Genomic DNA, 18,368 nt, shown 5'->3' with positions numbered 1-18,368 from the left:
ACTAGAAGTCCAATATTAATTATTTAAAACTCTTTAATTAAGTTCTTCTTAGCAAAAACTCCCAACCTTGTTATTCTTCATAATTTGAAACTGAAGGAGAGAAAAGTGAGGTGAGTTTGACAACTCAACAAGTAACTAAAATCTCAACTAGCCAGATCAAGCATATTGTATAAATTAAATAAATTAATTGTACATAGTATAAAATTTCATATGCTTAGAAATTATATTTTCATTCGATTGAAAAACTGGCATATAATTTGTAATGAGTTCCACAAATATCAAGAATTATAATTTACAATGAATTCCAAAACAATTTAACATCATAAATTAAAATTTACTACGAGTTCCAAAAATATGAGACATTTCCTTAGATTGGAAATGGTTCACATATCCAATCAAATTTTATATTCTTAATAATAATCTTTATGACTATGGTCATAATATATTTCCGTGATTAGGCTTAAAATCATGTGTAGGCTTGTAGTAAGATCTAGAAGAAACTAGTTTTTATGCCAATATATAATCTTCATTGCCTGGGTCCAAAATGGTTATTATATACAAATGCTTGATCCAAGGAAAGATATAAAAATTTTCTAATAACCAACTTAATCAAATACATTTATAATATCTTAATAAATAAGAAATTCTAATTAATTCTTTTCTATAATTCAATTTTGCACAAATAATTTAAGATAAATTTGCAATGAAGACAAAGGATAATTTAATAAACAAATAACATTGTAATTTAAGTAAAATTTAACTAAAAAAGGAAATGTTACTTACCTCTTAACAAGCTATATAGCTTGTTAAGAACTGAATGCTACTATCTAAACCTTTCCTTTAAGATGCACATGTTCAACCTAAAACCAATTGTACAGTATTCCAAGTGCATCGATCTATAAATACAGTAACAAAGTTTAACTAAAATTTTGCAATGATGTCCGGCCATTACAGAAACTCTCTAAAAGTTTTCAAGTGGTGCTTACTGCTTAGATCCGGTTCTTTCACTAAAATTAAAATTTAATTTGTTGCCATAAGGTGACAAGTGATATACCAGGAAAAACAATCACATCTTAAGGGGTCCATAATCCCTAACTCCATGCATCAAGGATAAAACAACCATGACAATATAAATTGAAAAAAATCTTTCCTCTAAGGGAAGCACTCCTACAACAAAACCGAGTATTAATGTTGATATCAAACTAAGAGACTAGATCATAAGCACCTAGCCCCAATAAATCCTTGGGATTGTTTGTGGGCACATACTTAACTATTAAGTCTAATAACTGCTAAAGTTACCAGCCTAATTTTTATAAAAGCCCCCTGAAAAATATTTAATATTATTGACCACAATATTAAGTAACTAAATTACCCACATTATTAGTTTATTACGCACAATTAGATTAAAACCCGGAAAACAACAAGAAAAATCACTATGAACTCTGCAACTACCCAATAATTTTCCCTTTTTTTTTTCTCCTAAACACATTACATTTCCTACCTCGTAGGTTAAAACAAAAGAGGATAAAGAGGAAAGGACAAAGTGGCAATGAACTTAAGATAGACAAGGGGTATAATTATTCTGACCATTTTTATTTACCAAAAATAAAAAGATTCTGACCATTTAGTATTTCTATGGAAGGCTCATGCTGGATGATGGCGGGTTTATCTTCTCTCTCACTTCATTTTTGCGTTTCTTCTGTATTTGAAATTCCATTGTCCCCTTTGATGTTTCCCCTTGATTGAGATATAGATCCTTTTCCACTTTCTCTTGCCAGTCCACACAAGCAACACTACTCGTATTTTTAACACCTTCATGGTTAACTTCAGCATCTTTTGTGTTATGATGTTCATTACCTTTCTTCAATTCATCGTTAACCTCGTTCAGCGCATTATCTAGGTAACGCTCAGCTATCTTCCGGGTCTTCTTTACTGCTACACTTTTAGTAATGAAATTTAAAGCTTTGTGCATAAATTTACTCCTGCACAAACTTTCACTGTTGTCTGCAATTTCTTCATCATTATAATCACCTTCCACCACTCCATTCTTTGCAGATTTTGTCCACCTCTTCAGAATATATTGTGGAGCTATTTGAAAGATATTCCTTATGTTAAGTACCTTCAGAGCATGAGCGCATAAAATGCCTACTGATTCAAACTTTTTGCAACTGCATGTAATTGTGGAATCTTGGGAATTAAATTCTACAGAGCTCTCTGTATTTTCGCCTTTTGTCTTGTATGTAACAATTGAACCTGTTTTTGCCATACGTTTTAATGGGACTGACATAGATTTAATTAACTCCAACCTAAATATATTGAACATTGTGGGAGTATATACACTCGCTGCCTGCTTCTCCATCCGACTGCTTAAAAACAACTCTGGCTCACTAGCACTGCAGCAAAAATCTTCATGTAGTTCTTCTCTACGCTGATGCTCTGCTGCTTTTTCATATTTCAGAACGTACTCCCATAACATCATTGCCTCACTTTTTGCATTCTGGAAAACATTATCATTACATTCAAGGCCTTGGTTTGAGTTAATGCCAGCACAGAAGGTCATCTTACAAAATAAATAAGACCATTTTGAGCGTAAAATTTGTATATTTTGAAGCCATGGTTTTTCACGAAGATTGTATTGCTCCAATAGAGAACTCCAAGATGACTGAAATTCTCCTTCTGATTGATAATCAAAAAGGCAACAGTAGAAGTCCCTTTCAAATCCAGGGTGCCCATAATACATCGAAAGATTTTGTTTGGCATTTTGGCAAACAAGTTGCTTACAAAGGAGATGTTGTGATTTTGGCAGTGTCTCCTCTACGGCCTCAGATATTGCTGGACACTCGGTAGTAAAAATTGTTTTTGGTTGACGCCTGCCCATAGCTTCCATAAAAGTCCCAAGCAACCAAGTAAATGACTCCACGGATTCATCAAGCAAGAAAGCACAACCAAATAAGACGTGTCGTTGATGATGATTAAGTCCCAAAAATGGTGCACATATCATGTTATACCGGTCCATCTTAAATGTTGTGTCCAAAATAAGAACATCACCAAAATGGTAGTAGTCAATCTTTGACCTGCTGTCCCTCCAAAAGAAATTTGTCATGTGACATTCAGCATCAACTTGAAATGTGTAGAATAATAATAGATCCTCCACTTGCAATTTTTTTAGGTAATCTATCAACCCCTGAGCATCTTCGGGTTGTAGAATATTGCTTTTCTTAGCACGCAAGTGTTTACTATGACTCATATCACAAAATCTTGCATATGCACCAGCTTCAGCCTCTTTTGCCGCCTCGATTTCACATGTAGGTTGAATAAGTGAATCAGCTTCTGGGACTTTAGAGCACGAATCTATGTAATACCATTGAGTTGAACCTTGTAGATCATGATTATGCTCAGATATAAAGTGGGAGATCGAACACTCCTCATTTTTGAATGTAATTTGGATCATGGCCTTGCAACCTGTTCTGGTTTCTTTTCTCGTAAACTTTTTCGTATTGGTTGGTTGCTTCTTTGATCGAAACCCTTCCTTTGAACAGTAAAAGTATCTTTTTGTAAGGGATTTATATGCCAACCTTTGTACCTTGCCTTTTCTTACCTTGAAGCCTATTTCCATGGCATATTTTTTGTAAAACTTGAGAGCCTCTTCCTCACTTGAAAATTTCATCCCAATTTCTGGAACATGATGAGACTCGACTTCACGGTTCCCTTCAGTTGTAATAACAAGTGATTCAGAAGATGCCTCAACCCCGCTGCTCTCTGGTGACAATATCTCATCCTCATCATCGCAACTTGAAAGGTCCGTTATCAAACCACTATTTGTCATCTGCTTACACAAAAAAGTTATATGTGATCATGATGCCAGGAATGGATTGTTCCCTATATTTATACACTTAATAGTGAACATCAACATTGCTTTTGTTAGAATTAAGAAGGAATTCTTAGTATTTGATACATGTAAAAGCATTCAAGAAATTGTATTTTAGAGTATTTGTATCCACTTGTTCAAAAAAATTTGTTTATTTTAGTATAAGAACCTACTTTTTATATTTTACGCACACACTTTTTAAAACACCCCATATCAAATGATTCAAATTATCTACTTTATACTACATTTTATTAAAATATCAATTTTTTATTTATTTCTCTTTCTTTATACACAACAGCCACCATACACTCTTTTCTTTCATCCTCGAAATATGTAAATAAAAAATAAAAAACAAAACCTAAAATAAATTGTGTTAATATAAATTTACAAAATTGTTCGTAATAACCATGTATTTTCAAACAACTTTGCATAGACTGATGTGGGTAAATTTTGAGCTTGACGGGATAAAGTGTAAAATTTGATTCTTTTTTATTATACAAACACTAATATGAATGATTTTATATAGACAAACATGAGTGTTGTATAAATAATAGAAGTGCAATATAAGTAAAGGCAAAAGTTAAATATAATACTTTACAGTATTTTTACTTAGGCTCCCAATTAAATCATCACACATGTCTAACTTACCAGCCTAAACAAAGTCAAAATATCTCCAACAGTAAGAGTACGTTTGGTATGCTGTAATAGTTCCTGTAATGGAATAGTTATTCAAGTGTAATAGTAAGTCAGTCATTTGGTTGCATCTTTATTATATGGATTAATTATTACATTGGAATGACTATTCTTTAAATTGAAGAATAGTTATTCCTCTTTAAATGGATGTAATAACTATTCCTTAGTGCATATAATAGGTTTTAAAATTAATATATTTCTAAAAATATAAAGTTTCCTTATACATCATATTTTACAAGCTTTTCATATGTAACAATCAAACTTATGAATAATAATAGTTATTCCATTACAATGTTTTCTATTTCCAGTAATAAAGATTACTATTTCTAATGTAATCTATATTCAGTGTACTCAACATACCCTAACAGTGGTAAATTGTGGGCAGAGGGGTGGTAGGGGGGGGGGGGGAAGCAATTTTGTTGCTCATAGCCCCAATCAAATCCATTGTAAACAACCTATTTGCCTACAACTTTCTTCAACCTCTACTACCACTCTCCTCAACCTCCACTACCATCGTAGCACCACCCACAAATCAAAGGCAGAAACCGGATTGGCGACCTCAACCCCATAGCACACAATAGCCCACTTTAATGAAGTTATCATTGCAAAACTAGTCATCAACAATCCTATTTATGTTGCCTCTGCCTTGGATTTTTATTTTTATTTTTTGCAATTTAGCATTATATTTGAAACATTTTTGTTAGTTGTCAAGTGACTTAAGTTTGCAAAACTATTTAGCAAACTAGCATCTTGAGACTCTGAAACTAGAGTTTAATGTAACTCGAGTCTCTAAAACTTGTGATGCAAGTGGTGGTAATTTAATTTGGAAGAAAAAATCCATGTGTAGCTCGAGTCTTAAACACTTGAGTTCCAACTGTGATCTGCCAAATTCTCTTTTCTCCTTCTTTGTTCTCCAGGTCGATCTTCTTCATTCTCCTTTTTCTTCTTCTTCTTCTTCTTCTTCTTCACTCTCCTCCTTCTCATTTTCTTCTTCTTTCTCCTAAATTCATTAGTTAATGAGAAAATCAAGCTACCTAAATATTATACTAATTTAAACTTATCCTAAATATTTTAATTCCCTACATTCATTGGCTATGTTGTCATTTGTTTCCTTATTCCCCTCCCCCCCCTCCTTTTAACTGAATCCCCAAATTATTGGATTCAATTTCTCTCATTAAATTTTAAAATGTGAAACCTAATTTTTAGTGCATAGGCTAAAAAAATTTTACATAAATTTTAAAACATGAATTCGACTTTCACTTGTAAAGAAAGTATTATACTATTATTGCTACTTATTCCTTCTTTATAAAGTCAAATCTCTTATATCATGATTTTGACTTTCACTTGTATAGAAAGTATTGATACTGTTACTATTATTACTTTCCATAAAGTACTAGATTGACGTAATTTGCTCTCAAAATTTTCTTAAGAATTTATAAGGGAATATGTAAAATAAGAACGTATTATATCAATCTTCCTATTAATTACTAATTGATTTTGTTTGTGCATATCAACCCTCCTATAAGATGCATATTGAAGTAATTTGCAAGATTATGTCAATCATGTCTTTTTTATTTCCTTAACTTATTTGATCATTTATACATATTTAGAAGGTTTAAATTAATTTTTTTGACACTTTAATTAGAATTTTTGTTTATAGCTTAGAAATTAGAAAAAAAAAAAAATACACATGTATTTGACATTTTAACTAATAGACTAATAGTCTAATAGTCTTTCTAAAAAAAAAAGAGTAACAGACTAATAGCCATTGGATATCAAGTAATAAATAAGATTTGATTTAAATTTGGAAAATATAAAACTAAGGACTAATGTCTTTTTTTTTTTTTGAGAAACAACTAAGGACTAATGTCAATGTAAAATAAATGGTTAATCAATGTTTTAGGGCCCGTTTGATGAAGTTGTTTGAAAAAAATGTGTTTTTAAACAATAGCGGTTTCAAAAAGTGTGTTTTTAAAATCACAATTAAGCGTTTGGCAAAATATGTAGAAAAGTGTTGTTTCTTTTCATTGAACATTTAGATAATAGGTGCAATTACTATAATGGGCTTATCGTAAATTGTAGCCTGTTATATTAGCCTCTCTATGGCTGTAGCATAAGTCTCACCGTTTCAATGTAATGGTTGTTGATCTTTATTGAAAGTTTGGTAGACTATTCATAAAATAATAAAAAAGAGCCCTTAACATTTACCATTATTCCTGCATGTTATCCATATGCGTACATCAATTCCAGCATAACATGGATTTGTTTACCTGGCTTTAAATTAGAGTGCCACCTCATTGAACCAAAACCCAAACGAAAATGATAGAAAAGAAAAACTAAAATATGACCATTGCCCCATAAAAAATGGGATAGATGCGTGATTCGAATCATCCTTTTTTTTTTTTTTTTGATGGGAGACTTGAATCATCTTTATAAGTGCACGACTAAACAAGGCAGTGGCACAATAGCAGGGGCAAAGATGATAGAGAATAGAGGAGATTAATAGGAAGGGAGGGTATGTATTTGAGGGTATATTCGGTATTTCGAATCCAGAACAAGTAAAATAGGAGAATGTGATATCAGTTTAAATTTGCGTTTTGAAAAAAGTTGCCCGATACTGTGAATTGATAACGCGTTTCTTTGGTGTTTTGTAAAAATGCATTTCCTTATAAATCGCCTAGCCAAACAACTTATAATCAGCATTTTCATTTAAAAACACGTGTTCACCCAGCCAAACCGCCCAACCAAATGGGCTCTTAAACAAACAAGGAAACTTCTATAGACAATATTTGCCCCACACAAGAGTTGCTAATAAGTTACCGTAAATTTCTCCCATGATACAATCAAGCAAAAGTAATGTAAAAATGGAAGGTTTATTTATGAATGGTTTAAGGAAAGAGTAAATTTACCATATAAAAAAAATTTAGTTTAAAATTATGTCACTGAAAAAAAAAAAACAAAAAGGTGTAGATTAGGTCTAGGTATCTGTGGGTAAAAGTTCGAGTAACAATCGAGTATGAATACTAATCAGGTAAGATAATCGAGTATCCATTGGTAAATATTGGATTAGGTTTGGGTATATCTAACCCATACCCGATCCATGACCTCTCTAATCCTGTAGGGTACCTTCCCTGTTTCATCTTGTCCCACTCAATTTTTCATTAATTTTATATTTTCTTAAAATATATCATACATTAACCAAAAACTCATAAAACATAATAAATTCAGTTCTAACATTACTAAAGCTTCTAAAAGTATAACAATACAATAATTCAAGTATTGAAAAACATATAAGCAATTTAAAAATAACAATTCAAATATTCAAGTATTGAGAAACATATAAACAATTTAAAAATAACAATATAATAATTCAAGTATTGAAAAACATATAAACAATTTGAAAGTAACAATACAACAATTCAAGTATTGAAAAACATACAAACAATTTAAACATAAGAATACAACAATTAAAAATAGTAAACAATTTAAATCTTAAACATAGACATATAAATTCAATAATACAACATTAGGATATCAAAAATTTAAGTTTGAAGCTAAAGAAAACACACACACACATATATATAATATATGTCTTATTATCCACCACTTATGGTCAACTACTTCAACAAATTCTTGCAAAAGTTGTAATCCTAAAACAGAGGATAAAAAATCATCTTTAAAAATATTATAATAAGTTTTTCATTTTTATTTAGAAATTTAGATGGAGTGGGTAAAATTGGTCTAGGGACAAGGTGGTTTTTTTTTTTTTTTTTTTTTTTTTTTTTTTTTTTTTACAAAGAAGGATATCTAGATCTCTTCAAATATCTGATTATTCTCTTGAGCATGTACAATCCCTTCATCCTACACACATTCACTCATAATAAACCGTTTTCATTGGCATTATGTTAAAAAAAATGTCAACTAATAACTAATGTAAAAAAAAAAAAAAAAATGATGAGAGAGAATAAAAGCCCAAATGCCTCTTGAAATTATTACTCTTACCTCTCTCGCAACCTCTCCTCGATGATTTTTCTCAATAGCAATTTGCGATGGTTGTGGTGGATTGGAATTTGACGTCGTTACATTGGCAGGCATCGATCCCCATGAATCATCGTACTGATCGAATTCGAAGATACTGGAGATATCTGGCTCTTGGTAATAATCATTCATGAGATGTCCGTCCAAGATCATGTCATCCTCTGCGGCCATTCCCGAATCTTGCGACAACAAATATCCCGAATCTCCAGAAAGAGATTTTTGCCGATCTCTTGAACCCGCCGACCAAACATCATTGGAATTATTGGAGCTTAGTCGCTCACCAGTCGGCCGGACCCAGTCCTTGTTAAGATTAAGCTTCGTTCTAAACAAGAAACTGTACTCCTCAGAATCGGACGCTCCGGTTCTATTGATATTAATATTAGCAGAAGTCGCAGTCACAGTATTGTACATGTTATTAGTAGTGGTGTTGTGGTCCTGGTTTTGGGCAGGGGAGGAGGACGATGCGCTCTGGTTCATCGTTTTGTATGGTTCGTCCAAAACGAAGTTTGTGGTGGTGATCGGAACACCGGTTGCTCCAGCTGAAAACACCCCCGATCTCTCCGTCATCGCTCCCAAATCACATCTCTCTTTCTCTCTCTTTCTCACCCGCACCGTTGACCGGAAGATCTGTTTGCTACAAAAACACACTGCTCCTCTTGACACTCTCCATCGTACTCCAGTTAAAGAAAGAAATTAGAGAAACAAAGTGTCTGTCTGGCTGAAACACTTCTTAGACCTTTCGGCCCAACATGAAGTTGCTGTTGATTTCTTGCTCCAATCAGGTTTTTTATTTATCTATTTATTGCAAATGGGAGAATTAACAAATCTGCAATGCACATTCAACGAACGTGGCATAACTTCTTGGAACAAATATGTGACGTGTTAAGAGTGTGTGAAATGACTGAAACCTTTTATTGTCCGTAATCCGTATGCATTCTGAGACTACCAAAAAGCCCGAGCAATGCTAATAAGTTTTTGCTGGTTTTTATTTAAGTTATCTCATTGTAAGTATCTTTTTTCACTTATTATTAAAAAAAATTTGAAAAAAATTTGAAAATGTGAGAAAAATGAGGTTTTAAAAAGTTGTATATAAAAGTTAATAAAAAAAAAAAAAAAAAGGTAAAAATTGTGTTTATAAATCATGCCAAATTAGATTTAGTGAACCTAACAAAAATGAACCCCCATGAGAGAGAGAGAGAGAGAGAGAGAGAGAGAGAGAGAGAGAGAGAGAGAGAGAGAGAGAGAGAGAGAGAGAGAGAGAGAGAGAGAGAGAGAGAGAGAGAGAGAGAGAGAGAGAGAGCATGTTTTGACCCAACCTATCCATGTTGAACACAGATCCAACCCTACTCATTGATCATACCTGTATTATTAAATTCAAATCCTAACTTTTTTATGGACTCATTTTTAATGTATGTGTAAAGCTAAATTATTGTAAATAAAACAACTAATGATATTAATTTCTCATCAACTTGATGTGCAATATTCAAATATAAATATTTTCAGATCTACTATTAATATTGAGTAATTTCTGTAAAGTTGTGATTTACAACTATATTTTATATTGGCTTTATTCCATGACAAAAAGTGTTGTAATTGTTTTAAATTTTTTTCTTGTATTTTGTGGGATTTTCTTGTATTGGATTTAGTATTAAGTTAGTAAAGAATCAAGTATAAATTAAAAAACAAGTGGATTTCGCGAGAAGCTCACAAGAAGCTAACTCGCGAAAGAGCCACATGAGAAGCACATACTGGAAGCTAAAAAGTCATACCAGCCTGGAGGATTTCACGAGTGTCTCGCGGGTAAGGACTTCTCACGAGATACCCGTGAAACATTCTGCCTAGAGGATTTTTAAGTATGACTTTCTTACCCTTCACTCATAATATAAATAACCTCATTACCCATATAAGTATAAGAGACCATTCAGAGAGAAAAACCCTAGACAAAAAGTGTTGTAATTGCTTTAATTTTATTCCTTGTATTTTGTGGGATTTTATTGTATTAGATTTAGTATTAAGTTGGTAAAAAATCGAGTATGAATTAAAGAACAAGTGGATTTCGCGAGGTCATGAGAAGCTTATAACCCGCAAAAGAGCCACATGAAAAGCACATACTGGAAGCTGAAGAGTCATGCCAACCTGAAGGATTTCGAGAGTGTCTTGTGGGTAAGGACTTCTCACGAGATACCCGCGAAACATTCTGCCTAGAGGATGTTTAAGTGTGACTCTCTTACCCTTCACCCATACTATATATACCCTCATTACCCACAAAAGTATGAGAGGTCATTCAGAGAGAAAAACCCTAGATAGGTTTTCTACAACACATACACCCATCTTTGAGAGAGAGAGAGCTACTTATCCTTAGTGAGAAATCATTGTCGCATTTTCTCTTTCCCTCTCTCATTGTCATCCCTTGAGAGGAGATATGTACCCAAATACAACCCACACCTTTTCAAAGTGTAGAGAGTGTTTTAAAGCTTGGGAAGTTTTGGAGATTTGCCAAAAGAAGTTAGCAAGGCTTGGCAGATGCAATTAGGCGTATTGCAAGATCCGGAAAGTTAGAGAAGACATGACTCGAAGAAGTCCGTTGGTAGCAAGAGCTTGGAGGGCTCAAGTACATTGAAGGGTTTTTTGTTATTCGTGTACTCCAATTTTATTATCTAGTGGATTGATTTTGACTTGGAGGGTCACAAAAAGATTTTTCGCCCAGTTCTTTGATTAAGTAAGAGTAAAAACAATCTAGCTGTAATTTTTAATTGGGGGTTTAAACAAGTTTTTGTGTTTTCACACAAATCCTAGCTTTCAATTTCTTTTCTATGTAAATAGTAGATTTCTCTCTTCTTCTTCTTCTTCTTCTTTTTTTTTTTTTTTTTTTTTTTTTTTTTTTTTTTTTTTTTTTTTTCTAACATGTATATTTCATTTTTAAAGTTCATAGCATGAGTTGGATTATCTTTTTTATTTATTTATTTTCATTTTTCCTTTCAAATTTGTCATCCCACAACTCTCTCTCTCTCTCCTCTCCTCTCTCTCTCTCTCTCTCTCTCTCTCTCTCTCTCTCTCTCTCAATGGTAGAATTTGACCTACAACTTACTAGCGGTGTGAGAGTCGACCATCAATAGTGAAAATGCTGGTGGTCATGAGACCACCTATTTCGCGTACTCCATATTTACCATAGAGAGAGGCAGTGACCGAGGTTTATGCTCATGTTCTTGTCGCAACCTCACTATTCTAATCTTCTTCCGCTTGGTTGCTTGTCAATTATGTCATACCAACGTACCACTAAGTCCTTTTTTATTTATTTTTAGAATCCACTAAGTCCTAATCTTACCAAACAAAATATATCTAATATACTAATATTAACAACAACAATACTACTAATTAATTAAGGGGAGAAAAACTATCACTATTATTATCATGAAAATTCTATTCTCATAAACAAATATCATAAACTCTGAGTGTTTCTCGTATTTTTTAAAAGATTGTGTTGTATGTAATATAACTTGTTCCATCATCCTTTAAAAGTTATATTAGATTTTAAATGGAATTCATGGTATGCATTTATATTAGAACCTCATTTCCTCTCCCTTTTGTGTATGGATGTGTTTGTTTTTCAAAATTAAAAAATCATAAATTTTCCATAGAGAATACTTTTTGTAAAGTTCTTTTTTCAAGATTTAGTAAGGTAAATTCTGCCTCACATGCATGCTGTTTACACAAACAAATACCATAAATTTCAGTAAATTAAAGCAAATTAGCAGTATCTATTACACACAATTCAGTTATTAAACTGAAATAAAAGTGTATTGTATGTGCAATAAGATGGGTAAACTAATAATTACCCTATAAAGAATACTTTGTAAAGTTCTTTTTATCAAGATTGGTAAGGTTCTTTCTAAAAAAAAAAAAAGATTGGTAAGGTAAATTTCAACTCAAATATATTTGACGTGCAGAACACGCAACGTAGGGTAATATATAGAAAGCCCATCAACAGCAATGACGTCTCACTCTCCTCTTACAACTAAAACACAATATTTTCCAACATTTTCAAATGTTGTGTTTTAGCTGGTAGGGCTGTCATGCTTCAGACCTCGTATATATTACATTAAAATTTGAGTGGTCTATGAGACCATAAAAAATAGGTGGTCACAAAAGTTTCAGTGGTCCTAGCTAGGGCAAAATTTGCCAAACAGTGAAAATTCTGAAAAATTTTAGCCGGACAGCACGCGTTGAAACTTATTTAGTTAGTTAGACAGTTTTTGAAAGTCGAGTTTGGCAAACTCGACTTTGGGCTGGAATACAGACACAATAGTGGCATTTTTTTTAGTGGCGTTTGTCAAAAACGCCACTATAGGTCACCTATAGTGGCGTTTTCTATAAACGCTGCTATAGACACTAAAAAAACGCCACTATAGTGTTCGTTTTTCAGCCCAAAGTCGAGTTTGCCAAACTCGACTTTCAAAAACAGTCTAACTTACTAAATAACTTTGAACACATGCCACGCGCCTAATTTTTTCCCACAAATAGTCTGTTTGGCAATTTTTTCCTCCTAGCTAGACACCGTTATTTATTTATTTTATTTTATTTGAGATGTTAGACATCGTTATTTTCAGGACTTAGTATATTAGATTTTATTATTATATAGTTCTAAGTCCTAACAAAATGCTAAGAGGAGAGAAAGGTTGATGCTCGACAGACTTCGTGGTCCCACTGCCCACCGGTCATTTTCGAAGCTGATGTTGTAGTCGCTCATGGTTTCCGACAGCAGCCAATAAATAGCTCAATAAAATCTGGGCCGTAGGTAGAATTCGGTGGTACTGTACTTCAACTCCATGTATAATCACTCTTTAACCTCTGAATATGTTGTTGAGGTTCTTAAGATTCCCCAGTGACACACACACATAGATCTATTCATTCCTTTAATTCGATAGTTTTTTTTTTTTTTTCCCTGATTGGTCGTTATTCATAGAACTAAACATTTCAATTTCAATTTACATTTTTGGTGGGGGTTTGGGGTTAAAATAATCATCTCAAGGGCAGGTCCCAGTTAATCGGGTCTTGGGTTTAAAGAATAGTTTGTTTTGTGGTCGAGTAGAGTTGGGTTTGGGGTTAAAAGAACTGTCTCAAGGGGCAATTTTTGATTAACTAGGTCGGACCGAACGGTCCGGTCCAAGTTTCAAAACCTTGGTCATAAGGACTCATTTTTTCTTCCTTTTTTTTTTTTTTTTTTTTTGCATTTTGACTTATTATTATTATTATTTGATAGCTACGATGGGTGAAGGAGGATATAAACCCTAGAGTGTGTTTCCATTAAAAACACAAATGAGTGAACTTCTCAATTAGACTTGTATTTGGAAGAGCTACACTTAACCAAAAGCAACATGGAAATTTAGATGTTCTCCTCCAGCAAAAAGAGAATAAAATTGATTTTTAGAACTCTCTTTAATGGCATGTGATCTCTTGAGCATTCTTATAACTATAGTTGCTTCTGAATCAACCTTTAGTTTGATGGTAAAAATTTTACTTAGTATCAATCATGCCTTCAACCAGAGAATGTGGAAATTTTTATTTTGCACTTGAAGTTGATTATATAGATTTGAAGGTAATATACTAATTAATATTTGATCCATTTATAAAATAGTCATAAATTTAAATTTAAATTTTTTATTAGCTCATTTTCATTGTATATTTAAGTTATATTAATATATTTTCATTGAGGCATAATTTTCAACTATGAATATTTCCACTAATAATCAAGTATTAACAATTAAGTAGATTGAAATGCAATTCATATTAATTTTTATTTTTACTCAATATGTTACATGTAAGGACCAGATTTGAAATCCTAGCCCAAGGTATGAATGGACTTAGGTCCAAAAAACTCAAAATAATGAATTTATAGAGAATGGGTTAGAAAACTGGGTTTTAGTTAACCAAACAACAAGTTAGGTAGGCTTAATGACAAAGGAGTGAAAATATACAAGTTTAAACTGAAGAAAGAACGTCCTTGGCAAAGTCCGAGGAGACTGATTCTTATATAATGTTCTTAAGTATGGTTACAACCCTGGTTCTAGATTGCCACAGTGTTCTTTTCTTGATTTCTTCGATCCCCCCCCTTTCCTTGCATCTTTTCTCTTTTATATTCTCTTTTCCTTTCATCTTTGCCCTCCACATGCATGCTAGGTGGCTGGTGTTGATATTTGTCCCATCAGCACCTCCCATAAGTCTTTTGTAGTAGCTGTAAAACTGGTCTCTACTGCTCAGGCATCACCTCTACATTCATGTGGCCAGAGAATTAGCTGCAAAGTGTAATGGGCCTTTTTGGTTGTATCGGGTTGGGCTGCCTCCTGTAGTATTAGGCTCAAATATTTTGAGTAAGGAAATTGAGACTACTCCAACTACAACTCAATTTGGTCCGACTTGTGTACAAACTATACCTCGTCTTCCAAAAGCACACTTACGGAAGGCTGAACGTGGTGCATATCCTCTGTTTTTACCGCAGAAGGAACTTTTCTCCAGTTTCTGCCGCAGGACTGACTTTTCTACTATGTAGCAAAATTTTCTGCTATACAATAAAGCTTCCTGTTGTGCAATAAAGCTTTCTGATATGCATTGAAGTTGTCTGCTATGCATTAAAGCTTTCTGCCATAAAGCCTTCCGCTGTACAATAAAGCTGTCTGTTGTGCATTAAAGTTGTCTGCTCTGCTTTAAAGCTGTTTGCTCTGCTTTAAAGCTGTTTGCTGTACTTTAAAGCCTTTTACAATGTGAATGACTACTCTTTGTTTTTACTGTAAAAATACTTTTCTACTTTCTGCATATAAACAAATCTAAAATCTAAAGAAAATACCCATCAAACAAATATTAGTTTAAATGGATTAGCATATTCCCAAATATATACATACATATATGAGTATATATACTTATACGTATTCACATATACATATATAAAATATATTTTGCAGAAAATGAGGAACAAGATATATGTATATATACTTATGGCAGGATAATGAATAGTGTGTCAAAAGTAAAACATGTAATAACAAATAAAGAAGAAAGCTTCCGTAGAAAAGGTTTAGCTAGTGTAATAGCTAACACGGTAAATATAATGAAAATGTGCTACAGTAGAATAACTAGTACAAAAAGTAAAAATACCATAGCAGGACAATTGATGCAGCAAACGTGATATAAACGTGTTACGGTAGAATGATTAAATACAGCAGATATAATTTATAATGAGAGAAATCAAATATATTTGCAATCAAAATCAAGTATTGAATCTTTCCATAGGATAAATAAACCAAGAAAGAACCCAAACCCCAACTTGAACAACCTTGTCATAGGTTTTTGCTATCAAAGTTGTCATTTTGAAAAATAGGCCTAAATGACTACTAGCTATTACTTTTGGGGACATCAAAGAGTGGGTTTGCTAAGAGGGAGGGAAAAGATGGTTTATTGATGCATGCCCCTATTCCTGCCATATTTTCTCTCTTTGTTTTACTGCTTTCTTTCTTTCTCCCTGTTCTTTTTTTTACTCTTAGTTTCTTATTACTCTCCTGTCGTGGGTTGTTCCCCCTTTTTGGTCTTTCCTTTTCCTGGGTACCTCTCTCTGGGTGCTTACTACTCTCTTACCATGGATTTTCACCCTTAAGTGCTTCCCTCCATTGGGTCTCCCTCTTTCAGTGTTTTTCTCTCTTCCATCTTTTTTCTTCTCCCCTTCCATCCTCTTTTTTTGCCATGGTTATCTCCCTTTTTATAGCGAATTAATTCAATGGGATTTCTCCTTTTTACCCCTAGGGCTTCACCCATTGTTTTTGGTTTGTTGTGGGCATCCTTTCAAGATTACCCACCCACCCATTGGTTGCCCAGATCACTGCCATTGTTCAGTACATGTCTACTACACCACTACTCATTTCACGACAAAATTTCCTTCTGTTTGTTCCTGTTGTATACCTCTACCTCACTACCTAGCTCTATGGCATGCATCATATGGTCCTAACCATTTATTACTTCTTTTGGGTAAGATACCATCCCAGCAAGGTATATTCCCAAAAGAAGTCACGGCAGGAAACCAAATATAGACCATCTTTTTCCCCCACCACCAAACCACACCCTTTGAATCCCCTTGACTGTGAGCCCACCTCCCTTGTATTGCTGGGTACAGGTTGGTGGTGCTTCGGCCCTTCTGTGCTTACTCCACTATCTTCTGTGTTTGTCTCCCACGCCGTTTCTGCCGTAACAGATTAGCTTTGTTTCGGTCTGCTACGTGTCTCTATCTTATTTCTTCACACGTTTCCTGTTGTGTTTGTCTTTTCCTTTAGTTTTGCTTTTCTTTCCTTCACGCGTTTCTTGCTGCTGACACTTCCTGTTGTTCCTTGTTTCTTTTCACCGTGCTTTTTCATATTAGTTTTCACGCCTATCTTTTATACAAAAGGATTTGGGCCTTTGTGGGTCAAATAATGTTGATTGGATCAAAAGGGTCTTGGGCCCAATTTATCTTTATCTGCCAAAGCCATTCTGCTAGAGACAAAGCTGTATTTTATGGCAGATTTGTATTCTGCTACAGATCGCTTTCCCTTGCATTTCTTTCTCTGGACCTCTCTTGCTCTTTGTCTTCTTGGTGGGCCTTTGGGCCTTGCTTTTCATTGGGCTTTCCTCCGCATAAGCTTTTGGGTACGGATTCAAAAAATGGGCATCAGCACAAAGCAATTAATGTGGTGGTAGCAACTTTCTCCTTAGATATTTTAGGATTCCCCTCTATACTTTATTTCTACAATGCTTAGTTATGCCAGCAGAACTCCCTGGAACATCCCTCAGGACAGCGACCCACATATTCAGACCTCAGCCTTGGCTAACTGAGGATGCATTTATCCTCGGCCCACTTTCTTAAGCCATTATGACCAAAACTAACTTCTCTATTTACAAACACTATCTCTTCTAACAAAGATTTATCCTCCTCGGACGTCCTCTCATCCTCGGCATGGGCCACGAGCCCAATATATAAACAGATAATGAACTCCTGAGCCCAACATCCCTATATTACATGTTATCTTAAAATTATATATATATATATATATATATATATATATATAGATAGATAGATAGATAGATATGGGGGGTAAAAGACCAAAAAAGTCCATGTCAACGTCCACATTGGGCCAAGGGCCCAGTCCCAGGAAGAACCCCTCCTTGGCCATGGGAAGAACCCTCCTTGGCATGGATGTAGCCGAGGACAAAGGGGGCAGCCCGCCACTGGTAATGACACTCTAGATCATCCCACGGAACAGTAAAAAGACTAGAGCAGAAAAGGACAGCGGAAAATGGAAATGTCAAAGGGAAAAGCTGCCATGATTGCATTCGGTACCTTGTGCCTGACATAGCCATGCTTTTCTGCTTTGACAACCACTCCCAACAACTGGAAGGAAGGGCTAATGGGACAAGTATCTACCCAAGGAACCCCATTGAGGATAAAGGAAACTACTATAAAAAGGAAAGGGAATGAGACAGAACGGTGTGGCTGAGACCCCTTAACACACTAGAGGCACCAGAAAAAGCTCCCCGGACCGTGTCGAGGACAAATCCTCTCTAGTGAACTCGGTCCATCTCAGCTTGGTCATGAAGAACACCGTGTTAACCGTTGTCCATACACTAAAACCTAGCTCTTTGGCCCGCCCTCTAAAAATTCATTGTACCGGGCTCACTGGTCTAAGGTCCTATGCATCTTGGGCCTAGGCTAAAAAACGTGACCCTACAATATCATTTTATGAAATTTAACTTT

The sequence above is a fragment of the Quercus lobata genome, chromosome 7 (assembly GCF_001633185.2).
Source record: "Quercus lobata isolate SW786 chromosome 7, ValleyOak3.0 Primary Assembly, whole genome shotgun sequence".
Lineage (NCBI taxonomy): Eukaryota > Viridiplantae > Streptophyta > Magnoliopsida > Fagales > Fagaceae > Quercus > Quercus lobata.
The sequence above is the reverse complement of the archived record's forward strand: the minus strand, read 5'-3'. Positions refer to the sequence as shown.